Genomic DNA, 24,842 nt, shown 5'->3' on the forward strand with positions numbered 1-24,842 from the left:
TGAGAGTCTACAACAAATGATGTTTGAATTTAAAATTCTGTATGTAGGAAAAAATAAACCTAAACTTAACACTTTATACAAAAATCAACTCAAAATGGATCACAGGTCTTAAGGTAAAACATAAAGCTATTAAACTTTTTTATAAGATTTATAAGAAAACATAAGAAAAAATATGCATGTCCTGTGGTTTAAAAGTTCTTAAATATTACATCAAAAGAACTTATAAAATAAAAAACTGAAACGGAACTTCATTAAAATTAAAATCTTCGGTTCTTTGAAAGACACTGTTCATAGAATGAAGAAACAAGCTACAAACTGGAAGAAAATATTTACAAATCACAAACCCAACAAAAGACTTATATCCACTTAACCAAAGACGATATATAATGAAAATAAACCCATATAAAACAGATGCTCAAAATCATTATCCATTAAAGAAATGCAAATTTAAATTATAATGCAATACCACTACACACGTAGAATGACTAAAATAACAAATACTAACAATACCAAGTGCTGGTCAGGATGTGGAACTACTACATACATACACATTTCATACATTGCTGGTAAAACTGCAAAATGGCATTAACACTCTGGAAAACAGTGGCAATTTCTTATAAAGTTAAACACACACTTAACAAATGACCCAGCAATCCCACTCTCAGGTATTACACTAGAGGAATAAAAACTAACGTTCACACAAAAACTTGTACATGAATGTTTACAGCAGTTCTATTCCTAATCAACACAACTGGAAAAAAAACTAAATATTCTTCAAACAATGAATGGATAGGCCAGGCGCAGTGGTTCATGCCTGTAATCCCAGCACTTTGGGAAGCTAAGACAGGTGGGAAGCTAAGACAACTTGAGGCCAGTTCAAAAGTAGCCCGGCCAAGAGGGCAAAACTCCGTCTCTACTAAAAATACAAAAATCAGCCAGGCATGGTGGTGCATGACTGTAATCCCAGCTACTCCAGAGGCTGTGGCATGAGAATCACTAGAACCTGGGAGGCAGAGGTTGCAGTGAGCCGAGATCATGTCACTGCACTCACTGAAGCCTGGGCAACAGACCAAAACTCTGTCCTCCCCTCCTGAAAAAAAAGGATGAATGAATGGATAAACAGGTAAATCCAACCAACAGACTACTACTTAACAATAAAAAAGAATAAACTGGTTCATGCAACATCTTGGATGAATCTCAAAGGCATTATGCTAAATAAAAGAAGCCAGTCTCAAAAGGTTACATGCTGTGTGACTTCACTTATGACATCAAAAAAATAAAACTACAGTGAAGGAAAAGAGACTAGTAGTTACCAGGGATTAGTGAGAGAAGGAAGGCGCAACTACAAAGGGATAGAAAGCACAAAGGAATTTTTGGAAGCAATGAGACAACTCTATATCCTGAATGCTGTAGAGGATATACAAAATCTATACTCATGGTAAAATTCATAGAACCATACACCAAAAAATACCTATTTTACTTGTTAATTTTTTATTTTAAATTTAAAAAAATAAAAGGTAAATACGTAAGATTCAAGGGAAAGGTTAAGTGAGAATATGTTTACAATTCAGTGCTTTGAACAACATCTAAAACATAGAAAGGTATCATTACATATATGCAAGTTATTTTTACTAAGTAATCTGGAAAGTTGAAGATAACAGGCTGCCTAACCTTATGCCATGAGCCCCTATCAAACCCTGGATTACTTCCTCAATCCTCAGAGAGTGGTTTGGCTTGAGAATGAAAGAAATAAGCTTCATTTCCTTTATTCTGAGGAACTCAAAATGTATTCTGAAAATGACACCACCAGAAAACTCTAAAATACAAGGCAAGTGCGATCTTACTCATTATAGGTTCTATACCTGGTTTTCATTTTTTTTAGAATTTAAATCAGAAAAAGCTAAAAACTAAGGCTAGCATCCTATATGTAAACCAACAACTATACTATCAATTTATTTTAGACAAGTCTTTTTAACAAAACGGTGCTGGAACAACTGGTTATCTACACGGAAAAAGCAAACTTTGACCCCCTGCCTTACTCCATACCCAAAAAATTACTTCAAGTTAGATCATATACCATAAAACTTCTAGAAGAAAACAGAGTATCTTAGAGATGCTTAAGCAATAATTTCTCAAGGTATTAAAAAAAGCACTAAATGTAAAGGAAAAAAATTAGTGCATTAGACTTCAACAAAATTAAAATGTCTGCTTATCAGAAGACATTTGGAAAATGAAGAGGTAAGCAACAGATTGAGAGAAAATATTCATAACACATACATATGGCAAAGGACTTACATCCATAATATAGTGACATGCCACATAACAAACTTTCAGTGGTAGCTGTCATGACATTGTGATGTAATTACTTTTTTATAAAGTAATTATAAAACTCAAAAGCCTAAGTGTTCAGTGTTTATAAAGTCCATAATAGTGTACAGTAATGTCCTAGACCTTCCATTCACTCACCTCTCACTCACTGACTCACCAAAAGCAATTTCCAGTCCTGCAAGCTCCATTCATGGTAAGTGCCCTATACAGGTGTACATATTTTTACCGTACTTTTTCTATGTTCAAATACGTTTAGATATACAAATACTTAGCATTGTGTTACAACTGCCTACAGCATTCAGTACAGTAACATGCTATACAGGTTTGTATCTTAGAAGCAATAGGCTACAACATATAGCCTAGGCGTGGAGTAAGCAACGCATGACTGTCTGAAACAACTACAAACCAGTAATTTTTTGAAAATCAACAATCCAATTTTAAAATTAGCAAAAGACTTGAACACTTCACAAAAGATACATAAATGGTCAATAAGAACATAAAAAGGCATTCAATATCACGGGTACTATATGGCTAAATAAAAGAATGGCAACATCAAATGTTGGTGAGGATGTAGAGCAACTGGAACTTTCATATATTGCTGGTAGGACTGTAAATGGTACAACCACTTTGAAAAAGTATATGTCAGTTTCTTTTAATGTTAAATACATATCTACTCTGACTTAACAATTTCACTCTTAGGTATTTACCCAACAGAAATGAAAACATGTCTCCACAAAAAAGACTTGCACAAGAATGCTCAGAGCAGCCTAATTCATAAGCCAAAAACTGGAAACCTAAATATTCATCAACATAAGAATGTACAAACAAATTGTGACAGAATAATAAATAAATTGTGATCTACTCATAAAATATATTCATTCAGAGAACACATTCATTGAATATATTCATATGATTGATATACAAAACAATATGAATGAATTACAGGACAGTATATGGAGTGAAAGATGCTCAACACAAAAGAATGCATACTGTATAATTCCATTTGAAGAGGTTAAAAAACAGGTAAAAGAAATCTATGGTAATAGAAATCAGTAAGTGGCTATCTCTGAGGAGCTGGATGGAACTGACTGGAAAGAAGCTCAAGGAAAGATTCCATATCTTGTTTTGGTTCATGATTACATAAGTGTATATAATCATCAAAACTTGAACTCAACATTTAGGCCCATGCATTTTATTATATGTAAATTATCTGAATTTTTTTTAAAATAAGCAAAAAATAAAATGAACAACAATATTAACAAGAAAGAAAAAATACTTAATCAAGATTATAAAGGAACGACCCCAAAGATTATGTCTTCTCTTAAGAAATAGAGAAATAGGTGCTAATTTACTATCTAACGGAAAAAAAGGTTACCTCTCTTTAGGAAACAGTCCCGAAAACAGAAACACAGACTTAAGGCCTAAACGGTTCTAAAGCACCTTTTCATCCTCAAGTCCAACTCTGAGAACTTCAGTTCTACCTGATGAAGAATTATATTAACCTAATATGTGATAATATTAGGTTACACTGTATTATACATTAGGTTACATTATACATCCATATCCTTTATACCTGCCATGAGGGCGACCAGCCCACCATTTCTACAAGCCCTTTGGTGAGCAAGAGTTGTTTCTTTATAAAAATAATTTAAAAATTAGTAGTCCTGCCTTACCTAAAGTAAGAATTTTCAAGACTCATACATACTCTCTTTCATTTGAACATAACTTCATTTTTAATAAAAATACAAATAAAAGCTTTTCTTAGAATATTAATAAAATCAGTTTTCCATCCCAGTTGAAATCAGGATCAAGATGCCTCTCCCTAAGTATAAGTGCTATATAGAAGTTCAGTATTTTTCCTATGGCAGTAAGAAGCAGAAATTAACTAATTTTTACCCTCATATTCACTTTAAGTAGTTCAAATAACAGCAACTACAGTAGACTGTTAGCTGAAAATCGAAGTTAGTAAAGTTTTAGTTGGGGGTGGTAGGAGAAGGAGGAGGCAGCAAATCATTTACAAACGGCGCCAAAGCAGGACCCGAAGCCTAAATTCCAGGAGGTTGAGTGAGTGCTGTGCTTTCACGAGCCTCTTCTTCAAGAAACAAAGTGTGTAAAGGTTGCCATAAAGGACAAACAAGTGAAATACTTTATACATTACAGTTGTTGGAATAAAAATTGGGATGAGTGGGTTCCGGAGAGCAGAGTACTCAAATACGAGGATACCACTTTGCAGAAACAGTGAGAACTTCAAAAAGCCAATCGAGAGCAGTATGCAGAGGAGAAGATGAGAGGGGCTGCCCCAGGAAAGAAGACATCTGGTCTCCAACAGAAAAATGTTGAAGTGAAAACAAAAAAGAACAAACAGAAAACCCCTGGAAATGGAGATGGTGGCAGTACCAGTGAGACTCCTCAGCCTCCTCGGAAGAAAAGGGCCCGGGTAGATCCTACTGTTGAAAATGAGGAAACATTCATGAACGGAGTTGAAGTTAAAGTAAAGATTCCTGAAGAGCTAAAACCATGGCTTGTTGATGACTGGGACTTAATTACCAGGCAAAAACAGCTCTTTTAACTTTCTGCCAAGAAGAATGTGGACTCTATTCTTGAGGATTATGCAAATTACAAGAAATTTCGTGGAAATGCAGATAATAAGGAGCATATGGTTAATGAAGTTGTGGCAGGGATATTCCCTTCTTAGTAGGTTTTCCTAAACTATATACAAACTACATTGATTATTTGTGTAAAGTATGGGAAGGTATTTTTTTAATTCCATCTCAAATCTAGCTTACCTTATTGTAGTTACGTAATTTAACTGTGCCATTTGTAATAGCTATAGAAAGCCCTGTGTTCAGATAGAAGTTTCATTCATCCACTTAATAGCAATGTATTAAGTGCAAAGTTAATAAAAGTGCTATAATGCTACCTAAAATAATAAGAAAAGGGATAAGACATTGTCCTTGTGCTTAAGAAACTCAGAATCTAATGAGGAAGCCAATTATATACCTAACTAAAATATAATATAAAGATAATTTAACAGTAGTATCTGGTAAACACTATAAAATATATATACACACACACACATATATACATATATATTTATACATATATATATTTTTTTCAAGACAAGGTCTCACTCTGTCACCCAGGCTGGAGTACAGTGCCACAATCACAGCTCACTGCAGCCTTGAATTCCTGGGCTCAAGTGAGCCTCCCACCTCAGCTCCCTGAGTAGCTAGGAACACAGGCACACACTACCATGCCTGGCTAATTTTTTAATTTTTTGAAGAGACAGAGTCTTGCTATGTTACCCAAACTGGTCTCAAACTCCTGGCCTCATGCAATCCTCCCATCTCGGCTTCCCAAAGACCTAGGATTACAGGGATGAGCCACCATGCCTGGCCTATAAATTATTTTTTAAAGGACATTCTATCCAGGGATGAATGGGGAGAAAGTCATCTGAGATAGTCCAAGTCACTATTATGTCTCACTTGGATAACTGCAACAGCCTCCTATCTTCCTGCTTCCACTCTAGCTATTCCATCGATAGCTCATAAACAAGCAAGAATAATCTTTTTTAAACATAAATTATACCATAAAATTGTCTCATGACTTGCCATTAGAATGCAATTGGAATGAAATGTAAATGTTAACAAGGTGTATAAGGCCTGATGTGATCCACACTGTTCTTACCACTCCTACCACTCTCTAGCCACCCAGTTTCCTTTCTAACAAGCACACCAAGATCTTTCCCACCACAGGGCCTTTGCTACTTCTTCTGCCTAGAATGTGCTTCCCTCAGCATGACCAGCTCCTTCTCAACATTTATATGCTGGTTAAAATGTCACCTCTTCAGAGAGGCTTTCCCTTTCTACCATACCTAAAGCACCACTTCCACCTCCACCATCCAAAGCCCTAGTATCCCTTTGTACTCTTACTCTGTTTTATTTTTTCATGCATCACAGTACTTAAAACTACCTGAAAACTATTTCACTGTGTTTTTATTTTCTATTTCCCTCTGCTAAAATTTCTTAAAGCTCCATTAAGGCAGGAGACTGATGTGTCTTGTTCACTGTACTAATCACAGTATCCAGGGCAATATTTGTATGTGCTCAATAAATATTGTTAAATATGCTGGGCATGGTGGTGTGCACTTGTAGTACCAACTACTCAGGAGACTGAGGCAAGAGTATCACCTAGCCCAGGAGTTTGCGCCCAGCCTGGGGAACATGGTGAGACTCTGTCTCTGGAAAAAAAAATTACACATATCATTAAACAAAGAAAGATGACATGTAAGCTGGATTGTTGGAAGGTAGTTAGGAAGAGAAATTGTCAAGAGGAACAGACAGAGATGTGGAAAAGGAAATCAAACACATTTTCTCTTACCTAGAACTTTGATTTTCACAAATTTTTTAGGATAAAGTAATACACTATTATGGTTGGAAGATATCCTAAAGCTTTTATCTAATTTTCTCATTTTGAGACATTAATACTTTAAAACATCTCCCTGATGTTTTCCTGAAAACTTCCCTTGGTATGTAAATCACTATCTCATGAGCTAACCTATTCTAAGTCAAGAAACTCTATAATTATTAAAAGATTTTCTCATATTAATCCCAAATCTGTTCGCCTGTTACTTACACACATTACTCCTGATTCTGATATTAGAGGTTCTCATGAAGATAAGTTTAATCCCTGTTTCATGGGGCAGACTTTCAAATATTCAAAGACATCTATAATACCCTCCTAAATTAAAAAACAAAAAATAGGTAACATTTATTAACAATATCTGCTAGGCTCTGGGCTATATACTTTATGTGAATTACTCAATCCTCACAACTACTGTAAAATAAAATGATTATGATTGTACCTATTTTGAAAATGAGAAAATTAAGTCCGTATTAGATAACTTGCCTAAGGTCATCAAGCTGGAAAGTGCTGGAGTCAGAAATTAAACACAGATGGTCCAAATCCAGAACCTATATTCTTAACTGTAAGCCCCACTCTCTAAATGACTCCTGATCTTTGTACTATTTGCACTAGGTCACTATGTGTAAATCACCCAGATAACCATGCTAAGGCACAAAACTCGACCAACTGTCTTCCACCTAATGATGAAGGCACTATTGATTCTCAGGTATTTATAAAAATATTCATAATGTAAGACTTAATAATAAATAAGAGGATATGCAATTTATGTTGCATATATATCTTTTTAGATTAATCTTTATAGATTAACATTTGTCTACAAATACTAACCTATGTTTTCTTTTTATGCCTATTTTTCTTCATTAAGTACATTCTACTTCATTAAGTACACACTCCAAACTATCTGATATATTTTCCATTTTCTCAACATACTCTTTATTTCAATACTCCTCTACCTTTTGTTTACTTGATTCTTCCTAAAAGGACCTTCCTCCAATACTGCAGATACTGTGTCCTTAAAAAAATGGTAGTGCTATCGGAAGGACAGAAAACCAAACACTGCATATTCTCACTCACGGGTGGGAACTGAACAATGAGAACACTTGGACACAGGGTGAAGAACATCACACACTGGGGCCTGTCATGGGGTGGAGGGGAGGGAGGGATAGCGTTAGGAGGAATACCTAATGTAAAAGACAAGTTAATGGGTGCAGCACACCAACATGGCACATGTATACATATGTAACAACCTGCACGTTGTGCACTTGTACCCTAGAACTTAAAGTATAATTTAAAAAAAAAAGGTAGTGCTATGAATATTTCATTTGCCTGTCCAGATCCATTCTTCATTCTTCTCCACCCTGTTCAGTGCCCCAGGAGCCTCTGTTTATATCCAAAGCCCACCTTGCCCTCTGTCTTTGGGGTGGAGTCAACCAATGGAAGACAAGAGCAGAAGACAGAAAGACAGGAAGTGAGCCTGGAGTAGTTACTCTCCCCTAATCTCCCACCCATATCCACCCCTGCTCCCATGTAAAATCACCTCTGGTTAGTGATGCTTCTCTGCTACCAGAGCCACAGCTTCTGTCAAGTGAACCTCTATACAGCTACTATCTGCGTCTTAACAGCTCCGTATTCTGCCCTTGTATGTCTAAAGGTGATAATGGCTATCTGTTGTTGCTCATCAGATACTCATACCATGTTCTCTTAACACTTCCCACTCTTTTATAAATCATTCCTTCATAAACTCTCCCTACTTTAGCCATTTGAGTGTGTCATCTATTTTCATTAGGACGCTCACTTTTATAGCATCATTCTTTTCCTAGGCCTTCTCTGTACTTTTTAAATATATCCTTTATATTTCTTTTCTTGTACTAAACTCCAAGTTTCTTGATGGTAAGGTATATTTTATTCATTTTTTAATCTCTAAAATAATTAATTTTGCCGATAGTAGGTACTATGATATGTTTCAAGAATAAATGGAATGTTTCAAGAATAGAAAAAAATAAAACTTTTTAAAATCAAAAGAATACTTCATGACTCAAGACAATCATACGAAACTTAAACTTCAGTTTCCATGAAAGTTCAAAAACAGGCAAAAATAATCTATTAGGATAAAGGTCAGAACTGTGGACATCTTAGAGACAGGCTATCAAATGGGAGAGACCATAAGGAAGCCAACTAGGGTATGAAAATGTTCTACTTTTTTATCTGAGTGGTAATTACAGAGATGTATACATAGGTAAAAATGTGTTAAGCTATATACTTGTTTTGTTCACTTTACAGTATGTACCGTACACCTCATTTAAAAAGAGAAGAAAAACATCTGTATTTAGGTGTTCACGTTGAAACAATATGGCTAACACCTCATTTATCTAGAAGTCCTTTATAAAAACAAACAAAAAAAGCTCTCTATGGAATCAAAACAGATATTACAAAGTCCATATACTGTATCCACGAGAAAGACTTCTAGGACTTTTCATCCTTACTTTTACAGTGAATTCCAATTAGCTTGGTTAACCAGTGTCCTGACCTACCATTGATAAACAGTAATTAATTGGGAAAGGGGAGATAAAGATTGGTAACATCTAGCAACAGGAGCAAGCAAAATAACTGTTAAAGAGAAGATAAAGGCTGGGCGCCGTAGCTCACGCCTGTAATCCCAGCACTTGGGGAGACCGAGGCGAGTGGATTACAAGGTCAGGAGTTTGAGATCAGCCTGGCTATCACAGTGAAACCCTGTCTCTACTAAAAATACAAAAAAATTAGGTGAGTATGGTGGCACACACCTTTAGTCCCAGCTTCTCGGGAGGCTGAGGCAGGAGAATCGCTTGAACCCGGGAGGCGGAGGTTGCAGTGAGCCGAGACCATGCCATTGCACTCCAGCCTGGGTGACAGAGTGAGACTCTGTCTCAAAAAAAAGATAAAAATGTAAGAAACATCACTTAGTATATGGCAAACAGACTTTACAAGCCAGTTAGACATCCATATATCATGGCACAGTAAGACAGTGTTAAAAGTGGCAACCTTGCCTGCAGGAGTGAGATACAGGTGGGCATGGTGGAGGCAGATGGTCAGGAGAGTCCCCAGGAGCAGGGAGCCTTGTGCAAGAATGGACGGCAACAGCCAAGGCTTAATATGTGGTCTCAGTCCGAGACAAACAGGCTTCCAAAACAATTCTACTGGTTGGATCGCTGGCTTTTCATCCTTTTTGACATAGTGTTGTTTATTTTTGGGTTGCCTTTTGCCAAGACCGGTGTGCTGATATCTAAACTAATAAGCTGGTTTCTGGAATGAATTCTGAAAATGACTACAAATTATTGAATAAAGAAGACAGACAGGATTGTGCTGCAGAAAAATTTCATACCTCTAAGGGACCTTCCTTTCATTGTATACTTTCTGTTCATTTGGAGAACTATTAAATGAGTAGGATATCATCCATTCGCAGCTAAGTTCTTAAAACTAGACCCTTTGATTCCTGTTTAAAATTTTTTTTCAAACATTTGATGGCTTTACAGAGGCTGATGACAAATGTATTTGTACTTAAAAGTTTAGTGTATTCATTAAAAAATATAGTAATGTCTTTCCTTTAACATTTTAAGGGTTGACCAGGGTTTAACATAATGCAAATAATATGATGAATAATAAGGTGAGGTATTTATAAATTCAAAAGTAAATTACTCAAAAGTGAAGAAAGGATTTTGAGAGAAAGAACAAAGTGTCCTTAGATTGTATAGAGGCTATAACACAAAAGATACGCAAAAAATGTAGGCCCACAATATATTTCTTGGCTCCAAGTACCAATTAAATGTTGAGTTTAAGTAGGACTCTGTTACAAAAAGATGTGTCATGGTCAAAGGGTTGATACTGTCTCAGAAAAAGTAGATAATATCCAATATTGGAAAGCTAGCATGCATGTCCTCTTACCTGGATGTCTCCCCCTTTCTTCCTCTTAAATTCTTGAGCCCCCTGAAATAGGACTGTATGCTTCAAACCTTTCTTTTTTTTTAACTCTTGCATTAATTAAGCTTTTGGCCAAAATGTATTTATTTTTATAATGTCTGAAACTTATTTAAATACTTCAGCAAAGTCACTGTGATATTTACCCATTCAATAGCTATTTGAGCTTTTACTATTGACCAGGCATTATTTTGGACATGGCAGTAAACAAAACAGACAAAAATTCTTATCTTCAGGGTGCTTATATTCTCCTTTCTTGTTATTTAAATGTAAACATGTGATTTAACAAGAATTTATATTCCACGGGTGATCAGCTAGCATATAATCAGAAAGGCCACACTCCCAAAGCAGCTATTATAAGCACTTCAGAAGCTATTCCTATTAGCCCTAAAGACTAATGTAAGGCATATTAGAAATATAAGAAATATTAGAAAGAATACTATAAGGAATATTCTAGTATTAGAATATTAGAAGGGGCCGGGCATAGTGGCTCATGCCTGCAATCCCAGCACTCTGGGAGGCCAAGGCGGGCAGATAACTTGAGCTCAGGAGTTCAAGACCAGCATGGGCAACATGGCAAAACCTCTTCTCTACAAAATACAAAAAAAAAAATTAGCCAGGAATGGCAGCATGTACCTATAGCCCCAGCTACTCCAGAGGCTGAGGTGGGCGGATCGCTTGAGCCTGGGAGGCAGAGGTTGCAGTGAGACGAGATCACGCCACTGCACTCCAGCCTGGGCAACAGGGCAAGTCCCATCTCAAAAAGAAAAAAAAAAAAGAATATTAGAAGCAATAATATAAGGAATATTAGAAATAGGCTCTTGTCATTGAAATTAGTGGCATTCAATATGTGTGAACTCTTCTAAATATTTTGGGGATATTCCCCTCCCTTATAAACAGGGCATAAGATCTTGTAAACTCTACATTCTCTGTCTTCCAGAATGGCTCTTAGGGTTACAGCCAAGTCTGGAATTAATTTTGGAGGATTTTAATTGCTTAATGCTGACTATAAAGCTAACAATTACGCCTTCAGGGTATTGTTGCATCTGCCTAAAGAGAACCTTTTATGGAATGTGTGGGTGAACTATTTGGGGGAACACAGAACTGGGAGATCACTCAGTTTACCAAGCAGATTGTATGAACTGCTTCTGCAGTGCTTGTTAATAATTTTGTCAAATATATGTTTACTAATTTTTAAAATGACAACCCTTACTTATCAGAGAAATATATTACTTTCATCAAGATCTATTCAGGGTAAGCAGAAATAGGGATAAACATAATAGAAATAGTCACAGCAAAAATGTGTTTAAATTAAAAAGATATTACTTGTAAAAAGATAAACTTCAGTTACCTTACAAAAATGCACTTGATGAGAACACATGAACACGTAGAGAGGAACAACACACACTGGGGCCTACCAGAGTGGGAGGAGGAAGAGGATGAGGAAAAATAACTAATGGGTACTAGGCTTAATACCTGGGTGGTGAAATAATCTGTACAACAAACTCCCATGACACAAGTTTACCTATGCAAACCTGCAAATGTACCCCTGAACTTAAAGAAAAGTTTTTTTTTAAAAAAATCACATTTCCAGAGTTTGCTAAATAATTATGACTAGTATTTTACTACTATCTTCTTCCTTGGTGAACTACTAAAATTAGTAAATTTATGTTAAAAATGAAGTTCTCCCTAGAAATCAAAAGTGCAATCTAAGCACTGAAAATGTTCTATCAACACTCGTTAACTGAGAACCATTCAAATACCTAGGAATTTTTAACTCTGCAAGTCATATTTGAAAAAGTAATGTCAAAATTGTTTATAACCCTACTGCACCACTATGATCTCACCACAAATTATCATTCCATGTCCCTCCTTTTGTTTTAGAGGTAACTCCTGCACACAATGTCCTGCATTAGTTTCCATTCTCCCAACTTGCAAAACTCTTCCAAGCTTCACCTACAAACTGAGGCATTCACCTAAAGTAAGCTTCCCCTGCTGAAGAAGATTTTTGCTGGGTTTTGTGACATCAAGAACTTATTCCTTAGGCATCCTGTTCTTCAAGTTACTTTCAGTGATGAAATTATGAGTATTATGTATCATCTAGGAAAAAAAAGGCCTGTGAAGTGATAAAGAAAACAGTATTTAATCCAATAATTCAACTCAATAAACTATTTGATACATACCAAGCACCAGGGTTACAAAAATAAATCAGATACTGTCCCTGCATTTAAAGGACATAAAATGTAGAAACAGGAAAGGCCTATCAACCCAAATATGACAGAGAGTATTAAGTGCAACAATAAAGGCACTGAAATAAGTGACTCAATTTTGTTGAGAGAAAGAAACAAATGAAGAAAGGCAGAATCTAGGCTCAGTTTTTAAATTATGTACATTCCATGCAACTATATAGACACTATAGTTACAAGAAAGGTGGCATGCAGGGCCGGGCGCAGTGGCTCATACCTGTAATCCCAATACTTTGGGAGGCCGAGGCAGGCGGACCACGAGGTCGGGAGTTCGAGACCAGCCTGGCCAACATGGCAAAACCCCTGTCTCTACTAAAAATACAAAAATTAGCTGGGAGTGGTGGCATGTGCCTGTAATCTCAGCTACTTGGGAGGGTGAGGCAGGAGAATCCTTGAACCCAGGAGGCGGAGGTTGGAGTGAGGCGAGATAGTGCCATTGCACTACTCCAGCTTAGGCGACAAGAGCAGGACTCCATCTCAAAAAAAAAAAAAGTGACAAGCAAAAAATTAAAATATCTGTTGTCTAAAAGATGTCAGAATTTCAAATAGCTTTTTCTATTATCGTGTTGACAGAGGCAATGCCTTTTTCTCAATCCTATGGCTTCTATGAAGAACTGTCACTAAATAGTTTTTGACTCTCTCTACCCTCCACTTATTTATCCCCTAGAAGGAGGATAGTGATACCTGACTGGTAAGTTACCTGTCAGGAGGATAGTGATACCTGACTGGTAAGTTACCTGACTGGTAAGATACCTGACTGGTAAGTTTAGACTAATGAATCATGTAAGCATAATTCTACCCCTTGCTTTTCGCTCTTGGAAGCCTACCCACTAGATGGAAGCAGAAGTTCTCCAGTGCTTCTCTATGGCTAGGCTCTCCAGGTAAATAGGGGAAATGTTCCTGGTCCTATTCTGCTAATGACCAGGTAAGTCTGTTTAACTCAGGGGTTCGGTATTACAAAGCAAAACTATCTACAGAATAAGCCATGCCTTCCAATAACAGTTTTATCAGGAATATAGATGGTATTCTGATATCTCATCTGTCACTCTCTTCTCAAAATTTGGGCAGGGAATTTGGGTGTTATTTTTTGAGACCTTTCAAACACTACAATATTAATTGCACTGTCTTTTTTATTATTTAAAATAAAATCTTCACTTTTTATCTTACATTAAACTCCTAAGAGCAATGGCATTATATGATTCTTCTTCATAGCCCTTATAGCTCCTAGCAGAATGCCCAGTAATGTTGCTGAAGAAATGAATTTTCAGATATTAAAATTATTTCTATATGGTGTTTATTTTTACAACAAAACCAAACAAAAAATGACTTACATAATGATAAACACTGGTATTTAGTAATGCGTATGTAGGTATGTTCCTCTAAAGAAAAATATTTTCCCATATATTAGTAAAAATTCCTATCCATATTTATTTTTGTCTGCTTTGAACCATCACCATCTAACTGGTAGAAGCTCTTCAGGAGACTTTTTCTGAAAAGTGGAATAAAATGTTACACTGAAGCAGTAAAGCAAAGTGACTAATACTGACTGGAGTGAGGAAGAGGGTTGGAAGAGTCACTTTTTTACACACAGTTTCTCTTCTTTCTGTTTCCGTATCTTTTATCTCCCTCTTACCATTCCTGGGGAGGTGCTGCATAGTTATCAACATGCTTAACAGACAGTGTGTGAAGGAAGAATTACGGGTAAAGACATTTGTTTGATTTCCCAGTGTACTCCCAACTCCAAAGTGACAAACTGGAACAAAAAGCTTATGGGACAGTAAATTATGATTGTAGCAGCTGACACATTTTGTTTCTGGAAGACCAAAGGTTCTTAATCTTTAACTCTGAAACTTCCAAATTACCGCCCTTTTAATCACTTTTTAAGTTACTCCTTGTATCTTTTCTTTGTTGTCCTAAATACTGACCACTGGTTGAAAGAATTTCCCCTATATAATCCCTTATGGAAAGGATTTGCTTTTTTGTTTAATACCAGTTCCAAGAGAAGTATTGAGACAATAAAAAAGGATTGTCTCATAGACCTAAATTTCAATTAGTTTTACCATTGATTTAGAGAAACTTGGCATAAACTTAAATAATTCAAGGATGAGAATTTCAAATATTAATAATAACAGCCATAACAACTAACCTGTTGAAAAACTTGCCAGGTGCCAGACACTGTTCCAAGAACTTACAGGTTATTAACTTATTTAATCCTCACAACATTTCATATCACATTTATTTCACATCAATAAGATAGATACTGTTATTACCCCTAATTTATACACAGAGAAACTGGGGGACAGAGAAGTTAAATAACTTGTCCAACATTCTGTAAGTAGCAGAGATGACATTTAAACTCAAGTAGTCTAGCTTTACCACTGTGCAATAGTTGAGTATTAATGAAAATACCAAAGACAGTAGGAAATTGGGATTCATCTCTACCCACAGTTCTTTTCTTCACTCAAGGTTAACATGGAAATATTGTAAGAAATGACAATAAGTATAACTATAATAACAGATATCCATTGTGAACTCCAAAATGTAAACGATAAATACAAAACAGAAATGCTTAGTTCTTACACTCAGGGAGTTTACATCCCATTTAGAGATGTGAAAGAGGTATCAACCATTCACATGTGAAAACTGGAACATACATTAATCAATAAAGTCAAGCTCTTTATCATTTCTCCCAAACCAGCTCATCTTTCAGTGTTCACTACATTAGCTAATGACACCACTAAACTTTCAGTCACTAAGACTTTAAGCATCTTCATACCTCCTTTTTCCCTATCACCAGGGCTTTTCCACTCCCACTGTTCTCAGTCTCTCAAACGAAGGATTATAAACAGGCTCCCTGCTCCCAATATTTTCACTCTCCAATCTACTTTTCCCATTGTCAAAAATCTCTCTAAACTAAATAAAGCAAATGTCTCTTCTCTTCTGAAAATCTTCCAACATCTTCCACTGAATAAATCAAAAAGTTTAGGATGGCATTCAATATCTTCCATACATTACTCTCAACCAATCTTTCAGTATTTTCCAGTAACATTCCCACACTAACTCTACACTCCTTACTTTACTAGCTTTCCATTCTGATTTCTACAACAAAGTCATGAACTTTACCAGATGGTTTACCAGTCTCAACGTCTGTCTCTACTTAATCAAGTCTTATATAATATGTCCTTCAAATGCCTCCTCTATAAAGACACTCCCTCGAAAAATTGATCACTCTTTGGCCTTCCACAATGAGGTGCTCTGACTGGAACACAGCAATTACACAATTGTGTCTCACAGTGAGCCAATCTGCACATCTGAGTCTACTAGATATAAACTCCCTAGGGATAGAACCATATCTTACTGATCTTTATATTCCCCCACAGCACCTAGCACACTGAGGTGCTCAAAAAAGGGAGCTAATAACTGAAAGGTTAATTAAGACAGTATAAGAAAAGTATATTAATGTGATAGGAATGAATTAAAGGTATAAATAATATACAAAAGGAATGCTTTCTACTGTAGGTGAATTTGGAAATAGTTATCAATTATATGTGTGTACATATGTGTATGTATATATGTAGACATAGACATTTATGTTATTAGGTATCTCCAATTATAAATTTTATCTTCTTGGTGAATTCAGTCTTTTATAGTTACATAATGATCATCTTTTTCTCTAGCAAAGTGTTTTCCCAGTTTTTCTGATATTAATATTTTACCAGTTTTATTATAGTGTCTTGTGTCCTTTTTCCATTCTTTTATTTTCAACCTTGATAAATTCTTATGTTTGCAAAGAGTATACAGTCAGAAAATCCAAGTGGACAATCTTTATATTCTTTTCACAAAAGTTTTTGCTTCTATATTTATTGTAATTCGTGGTGGTATCTAGATTTATTTCTATTATCTTTTTACATGCTTTAAGTATTTGTCCTGTTTGCTAGGTTTCCTTTTTTGACCTCCTTTTTTCTCTTACATTACTTATTTGTTCTCCTGTTTTCCCTCAATTCTTTTGTCACATCTATTTGTTTGGAAGCCATTCACACAATATCTATTATTTCAGCAGTTGCACTAGCTGTGTGTGTGTGTGTGTGTGTGTGTAGACAGCTATTGTGTATAAACAAGATTTAAAGTCAAACTCTTAGCCCTCCCCATTGAAATATAACTTTTTAACATACTCTTCTAATTTCTTCTTTCCAATGTAAATGCTCTTGTTTTCTAGTACTTTAGTTCTAGCCTGTTCTCTTAGAAGGCATTGTTAATAATGTCTTACAATATAAGTGTTTGTTGTTACCTATATTTATCACTAGTATACCTTCTTGATCTCATTCATTTCTTCTGCCTGAGTATGTACTTTCAGTAGTAAAAACTCCCTCAATTTTTCCTTTTCTAAAATTGTTTTAGCTTGCACTTTTCCTAGGGAGATAGTGCTGCAGGGCACTGATTTCTAGTTTGACAGTTATTTTCTCTCAGCACCTGTCGGTTGATATTCCACTGTTTTATAGATTCCACTGTGGCTACTGGTAAGTCACCTTTCAGTAAAACTGCCATTCATTCTTTTGAAGGTAATTTCTCTGTTCTGAGTTCTTTTAGTGGTTATCTTTTTCTTTAAGGTTCTGCAATTTTGCAATAACGTATGGGTTTCTTTTAGTTTATTCTGCTTGAGATTCAGTGAGCTTTCTGGACAAAAACTTGGCATTTTTCATCAGTTCTATAAAATGTTATTTTACAGCCATTGTCTTTTCAAATGTTTCTTCCTCTCCATTTTATTATCCCCTTTTCAAACTTCAATTAAGTCTAAGTTATACTTTACTTCTTATTCTCCAACTCTTCTGATCTATATGACTATTTTTGTGTGTGTTTTGGGATTTTGGGGGGTTTTACTTGAGGCAGAGTCTCACTCTGTCACTCAGGCAGCAATGCAGTAGTACAATCAGAGCTCACTGCAGCCTCGACCTCCCCAGCTCAGGAGATGCTCCCACATTAGCCTCCCAGGTAGCTGCGACTACAGGCATTCGCCACCATACCCAGCTAATATTTTGCATCTTGTAGAGACAGGGTTTTGCCATGTTGCCCAGGCTGGTGTCGAACTTCTGGATTCAAGCCATCTACCCACCTCGGCCTCCCAAAGTGCTGGGATTACAGGCATAAACCACCACACTCGGCTAGTGACAGTTTTTTTAATCACCTGTCCCCCAAACATTTTTTTTCAGGTTTCTATTTTATTTCTTTAATCATAATAAGTGCGTTTTTATATTTCTTATATAATCTGAAGCTTTGGTGGATGTGTTTTTGTTGTGTACTTTTCTTAGGTTCTGATTCATAGTGCCTTGTTTCCTTGCCTGATTTGTGGATTTTTGACTAAGCATTGCTCAATTTCCTTGAGATTTTATCTGTAGGAATTATTTGAGGCCTTGGAGAATCTGAATTTGCTTCTAACCATTGCCTTGGAGCATTACCAACTTGAGGCCAATTTAAATTTTTACTTGAGGTTTCTCAGTCTACATATGCAGCACTAATTTTAGGGGTCAAAAACTAAATGAAGACCCTGAAGATTTCACAAAAAAAAACTATTAGAACAAACAAATTCAGCAAAGCTGAAATATACAAAAATCACCACATACAAATCAGATGCATACAGTTTTACACTATAAATAATTCAAAAAGGAAATTAAGAAAACAGTCCCATCTGCAACAGTATTGAAAGGAATAAAATGTTCAGGAATAAACTTAACCATGGAGGTGAAAGACTCATGCACTGAAAACTATGAAAACGTTGCTGAAATAAATTAATATAAAAATAAATCAAAAGATATCCCATTTTCATGGATGAGAAAACCTATTATTGTTAAGATGCCAGTGCTACTCAAAGCAATCTATAGATTCATCAAAATCCCAAAGATGATTATACTAAGTGAAATAAGCAAGCCACAAATAAATACTATATGATTCCACTTATATGAGGTATCTAAAGTCATCAAATTCATTGAAACATAAAGTCAAATGGTGATTACCAGGGGACAGGGGAAGGCGATTCATTATTTAATGAGTATAGAGTGTTAGTTCTGCAAGATGGAAAAGATAGGGAGATCTGTTTCAAAACAATGTAAATATACTTAACACTACTGAACTGCACACTTAAAAATAAAGCACAGAGTAAATTTTACAGTTTTTACCACAATAAAAAATAAACCCCAATGATGTTTTTTGCAGAAACAGAAACATTCATCCTAAAATTCATATGGAATCTCAAAGGACACTCAAACAGCCAAAATAATCTTGAAAAAGAACAAAGTTTGAGGTCTCAAACTTCGTGATTTCAAAACTTACTACAAAGATACAATAATCAAAACAGTGTGGTACTGACATAAACACAGACGTATAGACCTATGACACAGAACAGACAGCCTAGAAATAAATCCTCACGTGTACTGTCAAATAATTTGCAACAAAGAAGTCAACACTTTGTTGAAAGGTTATTAAAACAACAGTTTTTTTCAACAAATGGTCTTAGAAAAACTGAATATCCACAGGCAAAAGAATAAAGTTGGACCATTACCTTACACTGTATACAAAAACAAATAAAAATGAATCAAAGACCTAAACATTAGAACTACAACTTTTATAAAACTCCTCAAAGAAAACACAGAAGGAGAGCTTCATTACATTGAATTTGCAGTGATTTCTTTGATATGACACCAAAATCATAGGCAACAAAAGAAAAAGAAGATAAACTTCATCAAAATTGAAAACTTCTACACATCAATGGACACTAACAATAATGGATATTAAGTCTTATTAGAAAGCTATTATAACTAAGATAGTGTGGTATTAACACAGGATGCATAAACTAACAAATCAAACATAATAGAGCCCAGATACAGTCATATATATATTGAAATTTGATACAGGACAGAGGCAGCCCTGATGAATGGAGAAAAAATAAACTTTTCAATACATTGTGTTGGCATGACTGGATATCCATATATATAAAAAATGAGATTGAATCTCTATATCACAACATACATATAAATCTAAAAATTAGAAAAACGCAAATTACAATCATAAAGAAATACCATTTCATACCCACTAGACCAGCCAAACTTAAAAGTCAGTAAATAGGAAGCACTGGTTGATAAGAATGTGGATCCAGGGGCATTCTTACTCATTGCCAGCAAAAATACAAATGCATCAATTTATATTCAGCATCTATTTTGGAAAACAATTCAATTTTACATAGCTTTAGTTTTCTGTATCTACTTGCATTGGTTGAATTGTATCACCCCAAAAAAAAACATGTTGAGTCCTAATCCTCAGTACCTCAGAATGTAATCTTACTAGGAAATAAGGTCTCTACAGGGCAAATCAGGGTGGACTCCAATCCAATATGACCTGGATCCTTAGAAAATTCGAAAATTTGGAAACAAAGACAGACAGGTACAGGGAAAGACTATGTGATCATACAGGGAGAATGCCACGTGAAAATGAACAAAGAGATCAGGGTGATGCATCTACAAGTCAAAGATCGCCAGTAAACCACCAGAAGCTAGGAGAAAGACATGGAACAGATTCTCCCTCACAGCCTTCAAAAGGAACCAGCCCTGGAGATACCTTGATCTTGGCCTTCTGGCCTCCAGAACTGTGAGACAATTCATCTCTGCTATTCAAGTCACCTAGTTTGTCGAACCTTATCATGGCAGCCCTAGCAAACTAATATGCTGCTGTAACAAATTATTGCAAATTCAAAAGCATAAAATGACACAAACGTATCTTATAGTTCTGCAGGTCAGAAGTCTGATATAGGTCTCACTAAGCTAAACCAAGATGATAGTGGGGCTTCAAAACTTTCTGGGAGCTCTAGGGAGAAAATCTACTTCCTTACCTTTTTCATCTTCTTAGAGGCTGCCTGCTTTCCTTGGCTCGGGGTCCCCCTTCTTCCATCACCAAAGTTAGCGAAGATGGGTTGAGTGAGTTCCTTTCACACTGTATTACTCCAACCCTGCTTCCACTGTCAAATCTTCTCTGATCTCTTCTGCCTCTCTCTTCTACTTTTTAGGACCCTCATGATTACACTGCACCCACTCAGATAATGCTGGATAATCTCTTCAACTCAAAATCCTTAATCCCATCTCCAAAGTCCATTTTGCCACGTAAGGTAACATATTCTCAAATGTGTACATCTTTGGCCAAGGTGAACAGATCGATAGAGCCCAGGAGTTTGAGACATGCCTGGGCAACACAGCGAAACCTCTTCTCTACCAAAAAAAAAAGATACAAAAATTAGCTGGGCATGGTGTCATGCATTGCGGTCCCACCTATCCAGGAGGCTGAAGTGGGAGGACTACCTGAGCCTGCAAGGCAGAGTCTGCATTGAGGCAAGATCGCACATCACTGCACCCTAGCCTGGGCAACAGAGTGAGACGCTCTCAAAATATATATATATATATATATATATATATATATATATTGCTGAATGCAAGTTGTATGAAATTTAAGGAAGAGGTGGCCAAACAACGTACTGTGGCAGATGGAGGAGGAGAAATCTGTAAAGTTATCTGCTAGGTAAATCAATGACAGAAGGAAAGATCTTGGTTGTAAAAGAAAATAAATAAATAAATAAATAAATAAATAAATAAATAAATAAATAACAGTGGGAGATACACTCTTCTGCCCCAAGTTCTAAGAACAGGCTTATAACAACACCTAAATAAGCACAGATCAGCTTGTAAATAACAACGTCAACAACAACTCAATGTTATAAACTGTCAGGAACCACCCACAGACAGAACCCAGTTCTCCCAAAGTGTTGTTTACAGCTAACAGTTTTTCAGTGTCTTTTGTTTAAATTGAAAGCCTTTGTCAGATGAGTAGATTGCAAAAATTTTCTCCCATTCTGTAGGTTGCCTGTTCACTCTGATGGTAGTTTCTTTTGCTGTGCAGAAGCTCTTTAGTTTAATGAGATCCCATTTGTCAATTTTGGCTTTTGCTGGTGTTGCTTTTGCTGTTTTAGACATGAAGTCTTTGCCCATGCCTATGTCCTGAATGGTACTACCTAGGTTTTCTTCTAGGATTTTTATGGTATTAGGTCTAACATTTAAGTCTCTAATCCATCTTGAATTAATTTTCGTATAAGGAGTAAGGAAAGGATCCAGTTTCAGCTTTCTACTTATGGCTAGCCAATTTTCCCAGCACCATTTATTAAATAGGGAATCCTTTCCCCATTTCTTGTTTTTCTCAGGTTTGTCAAAGATCAGATGGCTGTAGATGTGTGGTATTATTTCTGAGGACTCTGTTTTGTTCCATTGGTCTATATCTCTGTTTTGGTACCAGTACCATGCTGTTTTGGTTACTGTAGTCTTGTAGTATAGTTTGAAGTCAGGTAGCGTGATGCCTCCAGCTTTGTTCTTTTGACTTAGGATTGTCTTGGAGATGCGGGCTCTTTTTTGGTTCCATATGAACTTTAAAGCAGTTTTTTCCAATTCTGTGAAGAAACTCATTGGTAGCTTGATGGGGATGGCATTGAATCTATAAATTACCTTGGGCAGTATGGCCATTTTCACGATATTGATTCTTCCTATCCATGAGCATGGAATGTTCTTCCATTTGTTTGTGTCCTCTTTTATTTCACTGTGCAGTGGTTTGTAGTTCTCCTTGAAGAGGTCCTTTACATCCCTTGTAAGTTGGATTCCTAGATATTTTATTCTCTTTGAAGCGATTGTGAATGGAAGTTCATTCATGATTTGGCTCTCTGTTTGTCTGTTACTGGTGTATACGAATGCTTGTGATTTTTGCACATTAATTTTGTATCCTGAGACTTTGCTGAAGTTGCTTATCAGCTTAAGGAGATTTTGGGCTGAGACAATGGGGTTTCTAAATATACAATCATGTCATCTGCAAAGAGGGACAATTTGACTTCTTCTTTTCCTAACTGAATACCCTTGATTTCTTTCTCTTGCCTGATTGCCCTAGCCAGAACTTCCAACACTATGTTGAATAGGAGTGGTGAGAGAGGGCATCCCTGTCTTGTGCCAGTTTTCAAAGGGAATTTTTCCAGTTTTTGCCCATTCAGTATGATATTGGCTGTGGGTTTGTCATAAATAGCTCTTATTATTTTGAGGTACGTTCCATCAATACCGAATTTATTGAGTGTTTTTAGCATGAAGGGCTGTTGAATTTTGTCAAAAGCCTTTTCTGCATCTATTGAGATAATCATGTGGTTCTTGTCTTTGGTTCTGTTTATATGCTGGATTATGTTTATTGATTTGAGAATGTTGAACCAGCCTTGCATCCCAGGGATGAAGCCCACTTGATCATGGTGGATAAGCTTCTTGATGTGCTGCTGAATCCGGTTTGCCAGTATTTTATTGAGGATTTTTTTGCAATCTACTCATCTGACAAAGGGCTAATATCCAGAACCTACAAAGAACTCAAACAAATTTACAAGAAAAAAACAACCCCATCAAAAAGTGGGCAAAGGATATGAACAGACATTTCTCAAAAGAAGACATTCATAAAGCCAACAGACACATGAAAAAATGCTCATCATCACTGGCCATCAGAGAAATGAAAATCAAAACCACAATGAGATACCATCTCACACCAGTTAGAATGGCGATCATTAAAAAGTCAGGAAACAACAGGTGCTGGAGAGGATGTGGAGAAATAGGAACACTTTTACACTGTTGGTGGGATTGTAAACTAGTTCAACCATTACGGAAAACAGTATGGCGATTCCTCAAAGATCTAGAACTAGATGTACCATATGACCCAGCCATCCCATTACTGGGTATATACCCAAAGGATTATAAATCATGCTGCTATAAAGACACATGCACACGTATGTTTATTGTGGCACTATTCACAATAGCAAAGACTTGGAATCAACCCAAATGTCCATCAGTGACAGACTGGATTAAGAAAATGTGGCACATAAACACCATGGAATACTACGCAGCCATAAAAAACGATGAGTTCGTGCCCTTTGTAGGGACATGGATGCAGCTGGAAACCATCATTCTTAGCAAACTATCACAAGAACAGAAAACCAAACACCGCATGTTCTCACTCATAGGTGGGAACTAAACAATGAGATCACTTGGACTCGGGAAGGGGAACATCACACACCGGGGCCTATCATGGGGAGGGGGGAGGGGGGAGGGATTGCATTGGGAGTTATACCTGATATAAATGACGAGTTGATGGGTGCTGACGAGTTGATGGGTGCAGCACAGCAACATGGCACAAGTATACATATGTAACAAACCTGCACGTTATGCACATGTACCCTAGAACTTAAAGTATAATAGTAATAATAAATTAAAAAAAAAAAAAGAAAGCCTTTAAGCAAAGCAGGCAACAGCCAGTTCACTTCCATTCTTCCTACTTTCCTTTTGACCCTCCCCTCTGTCTTCAACATATAAAATAAATGTTATGTAGGTACATGAGTTTGAGACCAGCTGCATCCTTACAAATTACTCTGAAATAACTGTATCAGAAGTTTGTCATCAAGGTCATTATAAACTATGCGATTTTCATGAGTCCCTCTTAACTGACTCTCTCTCGCTTCTCGCCTACCTCCTTTAACCAGAGACACTGCCTTTTTTCACATAATTAGAGATACCTGGCAAAATTAAGTACAGCCTTGGAAAGCTATGACGGGAAGTATATATTCTCCTTGCGGAAAGTAAAAGTGGATTAGGAGTAAAGACCTAGGTTCTAGTCTTTGTTTTCCAAATATCTCACAGAATAACCCTGAGCCAGTATTTTTATCTCTCTAGAGTTCAATTTATTTTCCTTATACAACATACAGTGAGCAGATTTCAATTAGATAAACTCTGAACCTGTCCTATATTTTATATATCTATACAAACATTTATACTGAAATAGGCTTTTTCG

General features: G+C 36.2%; 1 protein-coding gene and 1 pseudogene across 2 annotated transcripts in view; one reads left to right on the top strand and one right to left on the bottom strand.

The window, feature by feature from the left end:
• PDE3B (phosphodiesterase 3B) overlaps positions 1–24,842 on the bottom strand; it is a 212,213-nt gene that overhangs the window by 181,547 nt on the left and 5,824 nt on the right. The gene's annotated exons all lie outside the window — the stretch shown is intronic.
• LOC112607242 lies at positions 4,575–5,023 on the top strand (annotated as a pseudogene).

The sequence above is a fragment of the Theropithecus gelada genome, chromosome 14 (assembly GCF_003255815.1).
Source record: "Theropithecus gelada isolate Dixy chromosome 14, Tgel_1.0, whole genome shotgun sequence".
Classification (NCBI taxonomy): Eukaryota; Metazoa; Chordata; class Mammalia; order Primates; family Cercopithecidae; genus Theropithecus; species Theropithecus gelada.